Raw genomic sequence first — 17,949 nt, 5'->3', positions numbered from 1 at the left:
CTCATTTATGTGTCTAACATGTTTTTATATTTCCTATTTTAGGAGACCCAACTTTCGGAAGCCATAACTTTTGAAAAAAGTGTCTAGTCGATGAACTATTTGAAGCATTGGAAAGCTCACAAATTTCTCTATAAAGATATAACTAGCTACATTGATTACAAACAATTTTGGGATGTTTTGAAGCCTCTAAGGCTTTCAAATTGACTCCAAAACTTTCATTTCCAACTTTCAAAAACATAAAATTTAATATCTTCAAATTTAGACATGATCTTGTAATGAAAATTTATTGAAATGCTTATATAGCCAATCTAAATATTTAGGGAAAATAAATTCCTTCTCAAACAAAAAAATTACACCTTGCAAGAGTAAGGAGAGTATCTACATCATAATTTAATTGCTAGGGGCCATGAGGCCCATAGACTCTAAACACAATCTGAAATTCTTTGTGCTCAGAACCTATTAACACAAAAGTTTGCACCCCTGGTGATCAGGCTTGACCACCAACCTTGTAATACATTGAATCAACCTCTCAAGTTTGGGACCTTGCATCGTTGTGAGGTTGAATCTCCGGAGAATGTCGGCTTCCTCTTCAATCTAAATGCAGAGTGTTGGACCAACCCAACACTAATAAAACTAATCTATGGTTTGATAGGGAAAAGGGTTTGCACCTAGACTGAAATAATGATTCATCCCTGCCTATAGCTGCACAAAACATTAATGAAAACTACCCAAGGATGCACAAAATTCTATTCTACTTATCCATTTAAGTGTGAGTGAAGACTGGCAATCAACAAGGTCACTTACACTGCAAAAAACCAAAGGAGAAAGTGTAGACGTATAAATCTGACCACTTTCCTAAATAAATATTTAATATTTATTTTAACCCCATTCCCCCTGTTAATTAAATTCTATTTAATTAATTTCTTCATATTCATTTATTTGATTAAATGAATTCCTCAATTTATTTAATTAAATTCACCTAAACCTTTTCTAGCCTTTCATTTTTTTTATCGATAAAAGGCCGAGGCCAGAGAATTTTATTAATTTAAAAATAGATAGATTTACATTTACACCTCCATTCAGTGTGGGCACCGATAGGAAAGAATGGAGGGAAGAAAACCTCCGGTCTAGCCCAAATCCCTCAAGGATCAGAAAAAAAAAATTAAGAATGTGATACAAAATGGAGATACAAGATCAGAAAGGGAACATGTCCAAAATAATGAAGATTGTATGTAGAAATCCTATGTGTAAAGTTGAGCAGCAGATTGCCCATCTCTTGGGGTGATGCTACCATTTGTGGGTGATAGTTCTTGCTATTCTTGAAACATAGGGTTAAGCTTGCTCTACTCCTTATGCTGCACAAAATCTTGAGAAAATCTCTCACCAGAATGTTAGGAAAAGGAAAAATGAACAGGTCGACTTATACAATATATCATACCTGCCTGGATGGTCACCCTGTTAGGATACACAGCTCAAAATATTAGTCTCAAAAAATCTCCAGAAACATAATGCGAGAGTGGTTACCCATCGAAGAGCATAAACTCAATAAATATTAATGAGGCAAATTCCATAAATATTCCTGCAAAGAGATCGTGGGGAGCTACCATCTTAAAGAATATGGTTCGAGAGCCTTCCAGGCCCTAATTGAGTGTCATTGGAAAGCTTTATTTGAGATAAAATTTTATCAAGTCGACCCTTAATCTAATAATATGATGTTGGAGATTACTGGGAAGAAAGAGGAAAATTGACATATGCATCTAAGACTGATTTAACTTAAAACTAAGAGAACAGGCAGGAAAATAGGAAACTATATATGAATATGAATATATAGATGTGAGTCTGAACAAAATCCTAATATATAATATGAATGATGATAAATATATATAGAAATATAAATACAAATATAAATATATATATAGATATAGATACACACACACACACACACACAGATATATATATATTGGGACCATGGGGAGCCTAGAAAGCCTGAAGGTGGCTGGGGTTGATCATACACAGGGAAGAGGATGACGCATAGCATATACACAGCTTAACAAAATTACGAAGCTAAGTTAAAGCAACCTAGAGACATTAAAGCCTAAAAGCTTCTTAAGAACAAAACAAGAGACAAAACATCAAGAATATAGGGGAACGAAAAGGTAAAATAGAGATGAGGATAGCTAGGTAAGTGTTAGTCCTAAAAGAAGGCAATATCTACATAAATAATAACACCTATATATCCAAGATCACATATATCTAGGAGCAAGATATGCCAGCATGTTTATATACCTATGCTCATTAATGTAAGGTATTGCCTCCTTCTAGTCTTAAAGCTTATCCTAGTAGAGCGGCAAGACTAAAAAAGCTAAATTTAGGAGTTTAAAGGAAGATAAGTGATGCCACCTGTTGAGCATCAAATTTGAATGATAATTTGTGGAGCTAAATTATAAAAGCCCCCTATTGTTAAAATAAATCATCATTTTCATTAATACCATGGTAGCCCACAAGTCAACAAGTGGGTGTAATAGCATCCTATTAAGATATCCAGGTTCAGATAATATCGATGAGACCCAATGATGTCTCATTGATATAGAAGGGCCATCGAAGAAAGGAAGCGTCGATGAACTTCAGAAAAGACTCATCGAAGACAATAATTCCATCGACAAAAGATATCGAGGAAAGCGGAGATGGTTTTCATTGACGGGAAAAGGTCTTCGAGGAGATAATACCATCGGTGCAACATAAAAAGGACTCACCGAAAGGAATGATCTCATCGAAAGAATAATGTCGATCAGACAAAAGGAAGCTACATCAATAAAAGATATCGATGAGGAAATAGGTTTCGAGGAAGCTAAAGGGCATGCCTCTGATACGCATGGTTTCACCGATGTGACTTTATCGGTGGAAGATAATAAGGGAGGATAAAGAAAGGCTTCATTGAGACAATAGATCCATTCACCGACAGGGCATGATGATTTCGATGGAAGAAGTGTTTCGGTGGAAAAATAAAGGAGGTCACCGAAGCCCGAGGTTTCTTCGACATAAAAACCCAATGTATATCAGATAGGTATTGGTGAGGAAACAACCAAGCATCTTATTAAGATATCCAGGTTCAAAAAATATCGATGAGACCCAATGATGTCTCATCAATATAGAAGGGCCATCGAAGAAAGGAAGCACCAATGAACTTCAGAAAAGACTCATCGAAGACAGTAATTCCATCGACAAAAGATATCAAGGAAAGTGGAGATGGTTTTCATCAACAGGAAAAGGTCTTCGAGGAGATAATACCATCGGTGCAACATAACTCATCGAAAGGAATGTTCTCATTGAAAGAATAATGTCTATCAGACAAAAGGAAGCTACATTGATAAAAGATATTGATGAGGAAATAGGTTTTGAGGAAGCTAAAAGGCATGCCTCCAATACGCATGGTTTCACCGATGCGACTTTATCGGTGGAAGATGATAAGGGAGGATAAAGAAAGGCTTCGGTGAGACAATAGATCCATTCATCGACAGGGCATGATGATTTTGATGGAAGAAGTGTTTCGGTGGAAAAATAAAGGAGGTCACTAAGGCCCGAGGTTTCTTCAACATAAAAACCCAATGGATATCAGATAGGTATCGGTGAGCAAACAGCCATAGTTAGGCTCAATCTGACCATGGATTGAGCCTAACTTCTTGAGTTAAATTCTAGAAGAACAAATATATGGGCATATTTAAACTAAATATTTGTCTGAGTATCTATACGGAAATACAGGGGGCAGGAAGAGGAATAAATAAGGGGGTCAAAACAAAGTCTAGGCAAGAGAAACATAAGGGATGAAAGGAGAAACATGCTAACGACCACTTAGGACACGAAAACAAAAGAGGGGGTTGCCTTAAGGTGGCACCGATAGGAGATTGATGCCATCAGCTCCCAAGTTGGCCAACTCATCCACTCTTTTATTGCCCTCCCTATAAATATGATTGACTGTGAACCTATCAAAATCTCTGCATAAGTCAAGAGATTTTGACAGCAAAGTATTTAGTCTCCAATTAGGCATACTACCTTTCCTCAGAGCATTGACAATTATAGTCGAATCTCCTTCAATTTCCAAGTTCTTAACTCCTAGTTTCCTACATAAATGCAGACCCTCCACCAGGGCCATAAGTTTCGCCCAATTGTTGGTGTTGATGCCACCCAAAGATGCAAGGGTTGCTAGTTCCTTGCTTTCCCAATTATGAACAACACAACCTATCCCTGCTTGCCCTGGGTTGCCACGAGATGCCCCATCAAAGTTTATCTTCACCCAACCTTCGCCTGGGGACTGCCATCTGCATGCATCCCTTGATCGAAGACTTGCAATAGGACCATCTCCTACAAAGGGAGGAAAGGATAAGCCTTCCCAACATTTTTTCATTTTTTCATCCCAATAAGTGACAGAGGCATTCTTCAATGTGCCTAATGACAGTCGGTTGTTCATGAGCTCAGTGATAGCTGACTCTATCATGTTAATTATTCTGGGAACCTCTAGTTTTTCATTCTTAAAGAGACGTATATTTCTCTCCTTCCATAGTTCCCACATAATGGAAGAAGGAAGAGTTGTCCATAAACCTTCAAAGAGATAGCCACGCTTGAGGAGAGGTCATGTCTTGAGCATTCCAAAGATGGTGTGGGGGAAGGCCGCAGACCATTCAAGTTTGTTGGTGAACCAGATCTAATATTTGTGAGCAAAAGGGCAGTTAAGGAGGATATGATTAGTATCTTGCTCATCTGCCTCGCAAAGAGGACATCTACTAGGGCCCTCATACCCCATTCTTTTGAATTTGACCGCAATTAGGAGCTTGTTCTGAACTGCAAGCCAGGAGAAGATACCTGCCTTAGGCAGATAGTATTTATCCGAGCAAAGTTTCAAGGGAAGCTCAGTCATAGGTCTTAAAAATGATTTGGAGATGAGAGAGTACCCATCCTTGGAGTTGTATTCTCCTCTTAGGGAGCCATCCCAAGCGAGCTTGTCCTCATTCTGACCTAAGGCAATGTTCCTTGATTTAAGAATTGCCATAAGTTTTTGTTTATCCCTTACTGGGATATCCTCATCTTCCTTCTTGATCCACTGCCAACCAGCCTCATCCTCTAAGGGGGAGATATAGTTGTTTAACAAGGGACCTCTATGAGATTCAAGAAGGATACGAGTAGCACCAAAGTCATGGATATTATCAATAGCCTTATATCCACCCCATGAATCCAACCAGAAAAGAGCTTTATCCCTGGACCCCAGGTTCCAAGTAAGTCTGTCAGAGATAATCCTCCTGCAGTCTAACATAAAATTCCATAGGCAGGACCCTCTGGGAGGGTTGGTTTCTCTAAATATTTGGATAGGATTCCCTCCATTAAGGTATTTGTGGTGCAGCAAGTGAGTCCATTTGAGGTGGGGGGTTCTAAACATCCTCCAGAACAACTTGGCACCCAAGGCTTTTCCCTGATCATGAAGGTTTTCAATTCCAAATCCTCCTTCTTCTTTAGGTTTGCATATCTTGTCCCAGGATATGAGTGATATTTTACGATTGTCATTAGCACCTTGCCAAAAGAAAGTCCTGAGATGCTTGTTGAGCTCTACAAGTTTAGAAGAAGATAAATATTGACAGGAGAGCTGGTAAATGGGCATAGCTGACAAGACTGATCTAACCAAGGTTGCTCTACCTGCAAATGAGAGCCATTTCCTTTCCAAGTGTTAATCCTAGACTTGATTGTCGCATAATTTTGAGGGTCTTCTACCCTTGTCAAGGGGAATGCCTAGGTATTTGCAAGGAAGAGTTCCTTCACTAATCTCTAGGACATTGTTGATCACTTTTCCTAAGGAGGGGTCTATGTTGAACATGAAAACTGCAGACTTGGCCAAATTCACCTCTTGACCCGAGACTAGCATATAGGAATTAAGGATGCCTTTGAAGGCACTCGCTTCCCTTACACTTCCCTGCCCAAAAAGCATCGTGTCATTGACAAATTGCTAGTGGGTAAAGGGAGGGAGGCCGCTGGTAATGGGGATTCCTTGGATCTCACCTTCCTCTTTGGCCTTAGAGATGGATCTACCTAGGGCTTCAGCCATGATGATGAAGAGGAAGGGGTACATAGGATATCCTTGCCTGAGCCCTCTTGAGCTACTGAAGAAACCTTCCAGGGAACCATTAACCAAGACCAAGAATTTGGGGGTGGATATACATTCAAAGATCAGGTTGATCCAGTATTTGGAAAATCCAAAGGCCTCCAAGAATTTGCATAGGAAGCGCCAATCAACTTTGTCGTAAGCTTTGCTTATGTCTAATTTGACTAGCATACTTGGGGCCCTGTTGAGCTGGACCGAATGAATGGCCTCTTGGGCTATAATAACCTCATCATAGATTGATCTATCTACTACGAAGCCAGTTTGTTCTTCATTAATGATAATGGGGAGAAGATTCTAGAGTCTAGTTGCTAGGGTTTTGGTTAAGAGTTTGTACAGAGTGTTGCAAAGGGCTATTGGTCTGAAGTCATTAAAGCTTATAGGATTCTCTTTTTTGGGGATGGGAGCTAAGAAGGTATTGCTGATTTCTTTGAGAATCTTACCAGAGTTCCTAATACCTTCTAAGGCATCTGTGATCTCTGTCCCCATAAAAACCCCAATATTTTTGGAAAAAGCTAGTGGGGAAGCCATCTGGGCTCGAGGCCTTGTCGGGATTCATCTTCATAAGGATAGATTTAACCTCCTCCATAGAGAATTTCTTTGACAGGATTTTGTTGTGGTCATCGTTAATGAGTTTTGGAAGATTCTTGATAATATTGAGTTGGCCCCTGAGGTTGGAGCCTTCAATATTGTTTAAGATTTTATCAGAAAACCTTGCTGCGTCGGAGGCAACATCATCCTATTCAGACAGGATGGAACCCTAGAAATTCTTAATTTAGAAATTCGATTGACCCATCACCTCTACTTAGTACTATTATGGAAAAACTTAGTATTTCGGTCCCCATCACTCAACCAAGTCTCCCTCGATTTTTGTTTCCAAAAGATCTCTTCATTTGAGAGTGTCTTTTCATATTCAGAGAGTAGAGCCTTTTCTTTGATGAAGAGATGTTCATCCATCCCCTTCTCAAGAACCTCAATGTTAACATTCTTAAGATCATTTTCTATTAGGAGTTTTTTATCAAAAATATTTCCAAAATTAGTCTTGTTCCATTCTAAGAGCTTCCTTTTGATAAGCTTTAACTTGCTTGTGATAATAAACATCTTCGAACCAGAGAAAATAGAGCTTCTCCACCAGTTCTCAATTAAGTTTTAAAAGTTATCATCTCTAAACCACATGCTCTAAAATTTGAAGGACATTTTTTAGGGGAGTGGTCAGATAATAAGATTAGTTGGAGTGGGAAATGGTCAGATCCTGCTAAAGGGAGGGGTTCTGCATTCAGGGTAAAGTTAAGCTCTAAGAGCCCCCCATGGATAAAGAACCTAACTAGTTTCTCAGCAATGTTACAGAAACCAAGCCTTATGTTGTTCTAGGTGAAGGCATTTTCTGTCGTCTGGATTTCCAATAGGGAGTTCCTATTGATCCAATGATTGAAATCTACAGCCATTGGAGGAAGTTTGTTGCTACCTCCTCTTTTGTCTACTACCTTAGTGATAGCATTAAAATCTCCCCCAGTGATGCATACATCATTTGGGAAACTTCTGAGGAAAGACTCCAGTTCCACCCACACCCTAGCCTTATCCCTATTTCGGATAGGACCGTAAACATTAATCAATTTGAATCTTAGGTTATTTTAATAACTTACTACTTCTCCTCCCATCCAATTTTTCTTAATCTCTAAAGGTGTAAATGAGATGAATCTAGAGTCACAAATGATTGCTAAGCCCCCTGAGGCCCCTGTAGCAGGGGAGTGCTTTAGCTGTCTAACGCCTAGTTTTTTCTCAAAAAGGACTATCTCAGAGGACTTCATTTTGGTTTCTTGGATTAACATTATATCTGGTTTAGAATCAGAGATGCAATGCTTTAAGATGTGCCATTTGTTAGGGGCATTCAGACCCCTAACATTCCATGTTATGATTTTCATGGCTCTCTGGGGAGGAACTTCCCCTCCCCTGCATTAAAAAGAGTAGATATTTTAGCCTGACCCTTAGCATCTCCATCCTTTGATCTTTCTCTGAATTCTAGGGTTAAATAAGATTTATCGCATTTCATAGTTATGGGTTCTAAAGATTTAATGTTAATATTCATTTTAACAATTAAGAGCTGGTTAAAGAAGTTTAGGGCTGATTTTTTTACTTCTACAAATTTACCTATTTTGTTGCCTATTATTCCTAAAAAGTCATTATTTCGCAATTCTATAGGAAATTTATCAAGTGAAATTGCTCTATTAACCATGCAGGAATTGAATTGAGATGGGAGAAAGAGAGGTTGCCATTCCCAACAATCAAACCCTAGACCCTTAAATGTTAATATATCTACATTTAACAATGCATTTCTTAAACTCTAATTACCACATTCAATAGCTAAGAAATTATCAGGAAGGATGTCAATTTTTACCTGGTTATTGAAGGAAGATGACACCCATTTGGCAATTTGTTCAGACGGGATCCCCCAACCTTTCCACCGAGCAAAGATCATTATGTCGTTGCAATGCATTTGATACCTGGCCTGGGTATGATTATCAATTTCAATGACCAACCCATTAGGAGAAGCTGGAGAATTTGAAGGTAGATTTGACATTGGGTGCTCGACTTCCTTAGAATTGTGACAACCAGGGGTTTCCATATCCTGTGATAATTTACCCAAAGATTTTCATGAAGGAAAACTATGGCAAGCAGAGGAACTCTTTGACTGGTTAGGTTTACAAAACCCTCCTCCCGACAATGACTGGAATTTCATTTGGGGTCATTTGGTTGCCCTAAAGCCCTATTATTTATGTGGCTCACCAAATGCCAATCCTGATCCTAGCCCTTATAAAGAGGGGGGGGAGCCCTAACCGCATTAACCAAAGAGTATTTTGTTTTTGCAAAGAAGGCCTCTTGATCATGGGTCCGTGATATGACCCTACCAAGATCCTCAGTCCTAGAGTTATTATCCAAAAATGGCGAAATGATTTGCAGCCTCTGTAATTTCCCCGCGGCAGATAAGAACGCTCAAAAAAGGATGTCGATGCATTGCATCGCATTTTCGCACGCAGAGGCTTTTTCGCACGCAGAGGCATTTTCGCGTATTTACTTTAATTTTTAATTCTTATTATTATTCCTTTTCTAGCCTTTAATTAAATTTACATTTAATTAAATTGATCCTTGCAAACAAATAAATCTAATTTATTTATTAAATCCCCCACTTGTATTTATGCAAGTTGCATCTATTTTGGTTGAAATAAAGTAATTTTATTTTAATTAAAATCCTTTTCCCCCCACTTGCATTTTCCTACATCTCCCACTTGCCTCCTAAACCCCTTCTAGATTCTTCTAATCACTTCCAATTCAGCCTAATTCATCTCCTAATTATTGTCACATTCCTAAGAAAAGATAAGTCACTTCTCAAAGCCTCCAAAGTCTTCAATAACCATTAAAGGCTTTGTGTCTTCAAATGGTTAACCTCTAAAAGTCTTCCAAGCCATTAAAGGCTCTTACATAACCATTTATGGTTAACTCAACCTTCTTGCATGGTAAGAAACTTTCCTATAACTTAACCCTCAGCTAACCCAAGGGTCTCATCAAGCTTTCATGGCTTTAACCTTGGTTATCCTATTAACCCTTGCACAAGAGTTTACCCCTTGGTTAAAAGCTTTATCCATTGGATAACACTAACCTAACCTTAACCCTTACCTCCTAGGGTAACCTTCATGTCTTCCCAGGCATTTAATGATTCTTGCATCTCCTCTCAAGCAACCCTTTGTTGACAATTGTCACCATTTCATTGGTGAGAATTGTAAACCTGGATTGATTAACTTTCAATTCTAGCCCTTGTTAAGATTATTCAATCTTAACCATCCATTGCCCTATTTTCCCTATAAATAGAGCTCTCATTCTTCATTTTCAAGAATCCAAGTTTCATGCATCTACATTATAGTCTAATTTACTAAGCATTTTAGCCTCTCTTTGTTGCATCATCATCATACCATTTAGGAATATTTTAATATCATAAGATATTCATTTTAGGATAGTACATCATGCTAAGATAATTTTCTAATCTTTTATCATATCATAATCTTCATACTAGCATAATCATCATAGTTTAACATCATATATATCTTAGAATGCATTCATGTATATAAATCAAATATCACTCATTCTTGGAGTTGTCATTCCTAAGTCACTTGCTCGATGATCTGAGAGAAAAACATTGACTTTAGGGATCCTGTGAGATAGAGAACAATGGGACACCCCTTGGGAAGTTGAACTAATTAGATTAGTTCACATACTTGCACCAAGAGTCTCATTGGTGTGTGGATCTTTCAGATTCGAGTTATTCATTTTCGTCACCACATTTTCCCACATACATTTATGGCGCCCACCGTGGGGCACGTCCCCATAAATAACATCATTTTTTTGTTCGGGGATTACAAGCACGCTGGAATACCCTTTTAGTGCATCTAAAGTATACTTTAGTGCATCTACGGCAAATAATAGTGCATTCATCGCATTGTTTAGCGCATAGGACCCATCTTGTAGCGCTTTTAAACTTCCTTTTAGCACATAACCTTCTTTGTTTCTTTCTTAAACATAGAAGTATCAGTGTAGAGCATTCAGGCATCAGGGTAGCATGTAGGAGTCGTCTTTTAGCGCTTTTATACCATTCTCTAGCGCATCTGTGTAGAAGTTTAGCGCATGACTCTAACAGAGAAAAAGAAAGTTTGTAACAGAGTTAGAAAAATTAGGCTTGTGTAAGCCCACCTAAAGTTTTGATTTTTCACTAACTTCCTTTTATTGCAGGTTACTAATCATTTCTTGTAGGTTGAAGGAGTTAGATTTAGGAATTTTGATTTCTTTCTAGCTTTTTAAATTGGATTAAAAAGAACTCATTTCCTTTTGGTTAATAATAATCTCATTTTATTTTGGGCTTAAAACAAAATAAATTTTCTTTTGGACTTAAAAAGAACCTCATTGCAAGGTAAAAAGAACAACAAATCAAACACATTTACTTTCTTGCAAGATTAGGGAAAACACTTCATTTGGGCTATAAAAAGAACAACAAATTTTCATTTCCTTGCAAAAGTAAAAGAAGCAATCAATTTTTTTCCATTTATTTTGCAAAGCGATTTCCATTTCAAGTAAATGTGATTTACTTTTTGTTGACCAGGATTTCAACTTCCTAGTTAGACAGCAAATTGCTTTGTGGGGTAAAAAGAACACCATGCTTGTTGGAGCAATGTCTCTAAATAGATATTAGCTAATTATTGCCTTGAAAGTTTAAAAAGAACATTGTTTGTCTTGTCTCGAAAGTGGAAGGTATATGCTCTCCCCTTAATTGGGTGACCAAAAAACCAAACCACTCTTTCATGCTTTCTTTTACTTCAAGCACTTAAAACCTTTAGAAGGATTGCCCTCCTGAGTTGCCCTTAGGGTGCCATTAATGGCCGGTGAGAGGGGAACGACCTAAGTGGGAAACAAATTTATTGCCAAGTGTTCCAACCCACTATAATCAAAAGTGGAGGCTAATGAAAATCCCCTCCAACGGTTTTGCTCAGTGATTAGTCTTCCCCCAGTATCCTTAAGATGTGTAAAGCCTTTGTTCTAAAGGTTGGGAAGTCTCCCAAGTGAGTTTATCACTGAAGATCGAACGGAAGCCTGATTAAGATCGTTGTTGTTTACATTGGCGATTCATTTTGTTGACAAGGGTTTTCTTTCAAAAGTTCAAAATTTTGTTATCTTCACACATTGTTTTATTCGGATAAAAAGAACATCATGTCCTCTTGGAGCAACATCTCCATCTAGCTTAAACAATTTTGCAATGAAGGTTTAAAAAGAATCCTTGTCTTTTGTGTTTGTGAGGTGATAGGTATATGCTCTCACCTTCAATAGGTGATCAAAAAGCCAAAATCGTCTCTTTCATGCTTTCTTTCAGTTTCATGCATTAACACCTTTAGAAGGCCTGCCCTCCCGAGTTGCCCTTAGGGCACCATTAAGGTCGGTGAGAGGGGAACAACCTGAGTGGGAAATAGATTTATCGCCAAGTGTTCCAACCCACTATAATCAAACGTGGAGGCTGATGAAAATCCCCTCCAACGGTTTTGCTCAGTGATTAGTCTTCCCCTAGTATCTTTAAGATATGTAAAGCCTTTGTTCTAAAGGTTGGGAAACCTCCCAAGGGATTTTATCATTGAAGACCGAACGGAAGCCAGATTAAAAACCATAGAAGTAGAAGCTTTGAGCCAAGTTAGTTACCAAACATTAGCAATATCATAGTGCAAGGGTGGGGAAGAATCCACCCCCAAGATCACTCACCATATATCTCCCAAGATAGCTACTCAATTGTGAAGTAATTCACTTTGGGTTAATTTCTGGTAAAAGGCAAAAAAACAAGCACCCCTAGGGGGTGACAAGGCTGTTTGAGCTGACGGAGTATCAAGACTAGTGGACTATGATATTGTTAATGACCCTTGAATAAAGACTCTGCTTGATCTATCTTTTTGTAATCCAAACCAATGAAAACATCAAGGATTTGAAAACATCCTCAAAAGAACATACACTATTTGTTTAGCATAGGCAAGTTGTTATCTCCTCTATATGTCGTGTTTTCAAGTCATTTTCAGAAAATCATCCATCAAATCACAAGTGTTATTTTTCAACATCACAGCAAAAACATCAAACAGATAAATAAGGATAGTTAGCACATAGGAGCAACAGCCTAGTGCATCTCAAACATTTAGTAGCTCATTCAAACCAAAACTTAGCACTTTCATCACTCAAATTAGCGCAAGACCAGTATCAAACTAGTAAGAATTCAGATATCACTTATCAATATCATTATAGTGCATACAAGCATCAGCCTAGCATGTTCAAATCATATTATAGCATTTTCATACCAAAAATCAACGCATAAAAGGGACATATTAGTCCATAACCTATCCCATAAATTTATTATCCAACATTCTACAATAGCGCATTGGAGAAGCAACATAGCACATAGTGAACATTTTGTAGCACGTTGAGAACATCCTTTAGTGCATCAGGTCTCTATCTTAGCGCATGGTCAATATTAATGAAAAACAAAGAGCAAACCAGTCACTTTGGAAAAAAATTATCAACAATTTCAAATTCCCTTTTGGGTCCTCTAACAAATCCAGCAACAAAACTTCGAGAAAAAATCATAAGTGAGAAAATTATGAATCCAACAAAGCACTCTTAGAAAGAGTTTTCTAATCATCAACTAGCTTGAGATTATATTTCATCCAACAAAATTAAAGAGTATCAGAACAATGATCAAAGTTCCACCATCCAATGAATCCTATCAAAACAATACCTAGTTAGGTCCTCAAGTTGTCAAATTAAGTTTCTACATTAGGAAACTTGACTTATATCATTTGACACACTTTTTCATGGAGGCGAATTGAACTAAACCTCTACTTGACGAAGTAAACCTGAGTTTTCAAACGAAGTATCCATATCCAATATTCAATATTAACATCAACATTTGATCATTTGTGTATGACCACTCCTCATATTTTGAGAAGAAGAAGTCTTCATCAAAACACTAAGTTGAATAAGGGACAACCTAGTTCTAAGGCACTTATCAATAGGAATAAATTTCTCTATATCAACTATCAACTCTTTGCATCACATCGCACATTCTTGCATCATATGCAGTTGTATATCCAAGGAAAAACAAACGAATTTGACAGAGAGCCTTTGAGAAGTAGGGCTTACATTTAGAAAAAGCAACATTCAACCAACGCCTTAATAGTGGAGGAAGGATTAGCCCCACTTTGTTTCTAAAATTTCTTATCACTTACAACGAAGCTCGACCTGAGCCACCAACTCCACCAAGAACACCAATAGAAGAAGAGGAATTCATCACGGTAGAGATATATTAATGCTTGTTGTCACTTGATCTCAGAGAAACAAAAAGAAGGAATCACAACCAGAATCAAGTATGGGTCACAGACTGTCCAATCCTTTTGATGAGTATGCTAATATGGGAGAAACAGAGATCACCAAAGAACTTCTCCGAGAATGTCAAGAGAACGCGTCTTTTCAAAAACTCATAGAAAGACTTATAGTAGTAGATAAGGAAAAATATCTACTCATGCTAACTAGCAAAGGAGTCGATAATCCTAAGGATTTTGACACAGAAAACTTAAGAAATATAGATGAAAGAATTTCAAGAACAAGATCAAGAAACTATGCCTATCAAGAACAACGAAGAGAAGAAGAGGCACATGATCAAGAAAACATGCACAACCAAGATCTCACCCATGAACAAGACAACACCCATTAACAAGACCATGCTCGCAATCGGGACAATCTTAATTAACGAGGGGAAGCTCCCCATCGAAGGACAAATGCACCCATGGCTGCTCTTACACAACAACTTCAAACACTGCAAAGACAAATGCAGGACATGCAACAAGGAACCATGGTAAGATACTCCTTGGACAAAATCTATCCTTATCCTTTTGATAGGAGATTGAATATGGTACCTTTTCCCCAAATTCAGATATACCAAAGTATGACAAATACGATGGTAAAAGTGATCCCCGTGATCAGGTTCTGGAATTTTGTACCATGAGCTTAGAGTTTGCTCACGATAACACGTACTTAATGAGATTAATCCCAACAAGTTTGGGAGGGTAAACAATGGCGTGGTTGTCTAAACTTACACCTCCCATCAGATCATTTGATGAGTTATTAAACAAATTCATAACACAATACTCCTATCACATTCAACACGCAATCACCATGTTGGATGTGTGTAACACAAAACAAAAGAGCAAAGAAACATTCATGGTGTTTCTGTAACGGTGGAGGCACAGGGTCTCAAGATATCCCCGAGATGTGCCTGAAAAGGAAAAGATAGAAATCTTCATCAACAATCTAAATAGTGAGATGAGTTATCAACTCAAACTCCAATGCATACCATATTTTGTAAAATTGATAGAAAATGGTATCCAAGTAGAGGAAGCTTGCATCAAGAAAGGAACATTGAAGTTCTTTAAGGAAGGTGTTAATTCGTCAAACACTAACACCTTTAACAATCAAAATGATAACAACACTTTAAAAAATAATGATTTTGGACAAGGAACAAAAACATTGTTAATGATGGGGTAATTGATGCCAACAATGTGAAATATAAACAACCAGTGTCGACTTTATCAGGAAACCCACCATCCAATAATGATCAAAAGAGTGCTAATCAAGGCACTAACACTTATCAGCAAAATACCAACCAAGGAGCTTCAACGTCAAACACCAAAAAAAATCATCAAGGAAACAACAACAACAACCAGGGAAACAACACAAACCAGAGAGGCAACACTAATTCTTTCCCATATCAATGCATATACACGCCAATAGGAAAAACCTTAGAATCAACATTTCGAGAGCTATTGGCAAATAACATCATCACATTGCCAGCCACAAGCAACTTTGAACCCCAAGTCAAACCACCCTAGTGGAATGACTCACATAATTGTGATTTTCATCGAAACAAAGGACATAACACAAATGATTGCATGAGGCTGAAGAACATAGTTCAGGACATGATAGACAAAGGCGATTTAATAGTTGATGGTCATAAAATGAATGGTGACCATGAAGCCTTCAAAAATCTCTTCCAACTTACGACAAAGGAGGAGCATCAACATCAAACAATACCAAGGGAGCTTGTATCAATCACATATATAAAAACACCATCAATCACATATCGACATATGACAATCAAGTAAATGTCATAAAAATCAAAGACAAGCAAGAACATGCATCGATAAACGTGACAACTAGAGCGTGAAAATATGTCTTGAAAGGGAACACATCAACAACTCTCCCCAAGACTCAATATAACTTGGTTGATCAACTATGGAGAGCTCTCGCTCAGATATCTATACTTGAGTTACTCAAACTTTTGCCAAAACATAGGGATATCTTAGAACAAGCACTTATCAAAACAATTGTTTCAAATAATCTAGATATTGATCGATTCCAAGCCATGATGGCCCATATGACAGTACCGCACAACATATCTTTTTCTGAACATGATGATGTCTCCTTGCATCATTCGCATAACACCCCGCTCCATATCGAAGTCTTAGTCTATAAACATCAAGTAAAAAGAGTGTTGATCGATGGAGGAGTTGGTCTCAATATTTGTACTCTAAAGCTTATCCATGCATTGGGCTTCTCTGAGCATTCTATTGATCCAAAAAACAAAATCACCATCAAAGCCTATGATGATGAAGAGAGATCATCTGAGGGAATTGTAATATTACCCATTCAGGTAGGTCTTGTACAAAGAGACACCATGTGCCAAGTCTTGGACATAGACTTGGCATATAATATATTATTGGGTCATCCATGGATCCATGAAATGCAAGCAGTGTCTTCCATGTACCATCAATGTATCAAGTTCCCCCATAATGGACGAGAAATTTCAATATCTGCAGATAATAACCCTTTTCAGTATTGCAATTCTATGGGGGCAGCTCAAGATAGCCTGGTTTTGACCAACATGGAGGCCCAAGCTTCCTCGGCATCCAATCATCATTAAGAAGAAATCAAGTCTCTATCCATAGACTTCAAGCAAAAGATGAAAATCAAGGACCAAGGCATGGGGGAGTACTCTTTTGAACCCTCATGTCTATCTAAATTGCCAACATCACCAAAATCTTATGGACAACCTTCCACATCAAGACATTAGGCAACACAACCCATCACCAAGTTTGATGGTAAATTTATCCAATTGGGTACACTGGCTGATAAATCAGAAGAGAAAGATATCCTTAGCTGGCTATACAAAGATGAAGAAGAAGTCGGGGTTGCTACCATAGAAGTGGTTGTACCAACAAAACAATGTGGAAATGGGTTCTAGATGTTGCAACAAATGGGATACAAAGGAAAAGGACCTATTAGCAAGCGCCAAGAAGGCATTATAGAATCCCTGCAACTTCCTTCATAATTTGTAAAAGACAAAACAGGGCTTGGGTATGAAAAACATGTTCCGCCTAGGCAGAAGCAAAATCACTAGCAAAAACCTCAGTGGACAGCAAAAAAAAAATATAATGAAGACTCATGGCAAGAAGCACTACACCAAGTAGCAAAAATGACAAAGGAGTAAAAGCATCAAGAAAATGAAAAAACACCAAGAAGAACTCGTCATTCAAAAGGAGGAAGCTTCTTATAAGAAAGTACATCATGTACAAGAACCTAATCAAACCAAGGTTGAGCTGCAACCTACAGAAATTGTTACTCGTAGAAAAGAAACAGTGTACGAACAAATGCAAAAATTACAAACCAGCACTGATCCCTAATCAGAAAAAGCTACTAAACTGGTGTCAAACATCAGTGATATTTTCTCACCATACAACATACTTGTTAGATACAGTGAGGTAACCTAGGACAGTAATTCTGAAACCGATTCCAATGAATTTGAGTGGGGTAGTTGTTAAGATGTGACTGAATACATTGAGGTGGATACCATCCATGCATACACACCCAATTCTCAGGAGGGACGAAGCTCAGAATATCGACCGGTTGAATTTGGACCATGACATATCTACGAGGCTAGTAAGAACGAGCAGCAACAATATGAACAAGGCAATATCAAAGATAATACCATCGAAGACCTCGAAAATATCATAGACCTCACCAATATCCCAAATGACTATAACGATGACTCTATCATGATACTTATAGCAGCTGATCTTAATCCACCAAATGACTCCTTACCGCTCATATATCCTGATCTCATAGATTGGGAAGAACCCGAACATCATGATATACCAATATTCCCAAATGATGAATCAATT

The sequence above is a fragment of the Cryptomeria japonica genome, chromosome 5 (assembly GCF_030272615.1).
Source record: "Cryptomeria japonica chromosome 5, Sugi_1.0, whole genome shotgun sequence".
In the NCBI taxonomy this organism is placed as follows: domain Eukaryota; kingdom Viridiplantae; phylum Streptophyta; class Pinopsida; order Cupressales; family Cupressaceae; genus Cryptomeria; species Cryptomeria japonica.
This window is presented reverse-complemented; position numbering follows the sequence as displayed.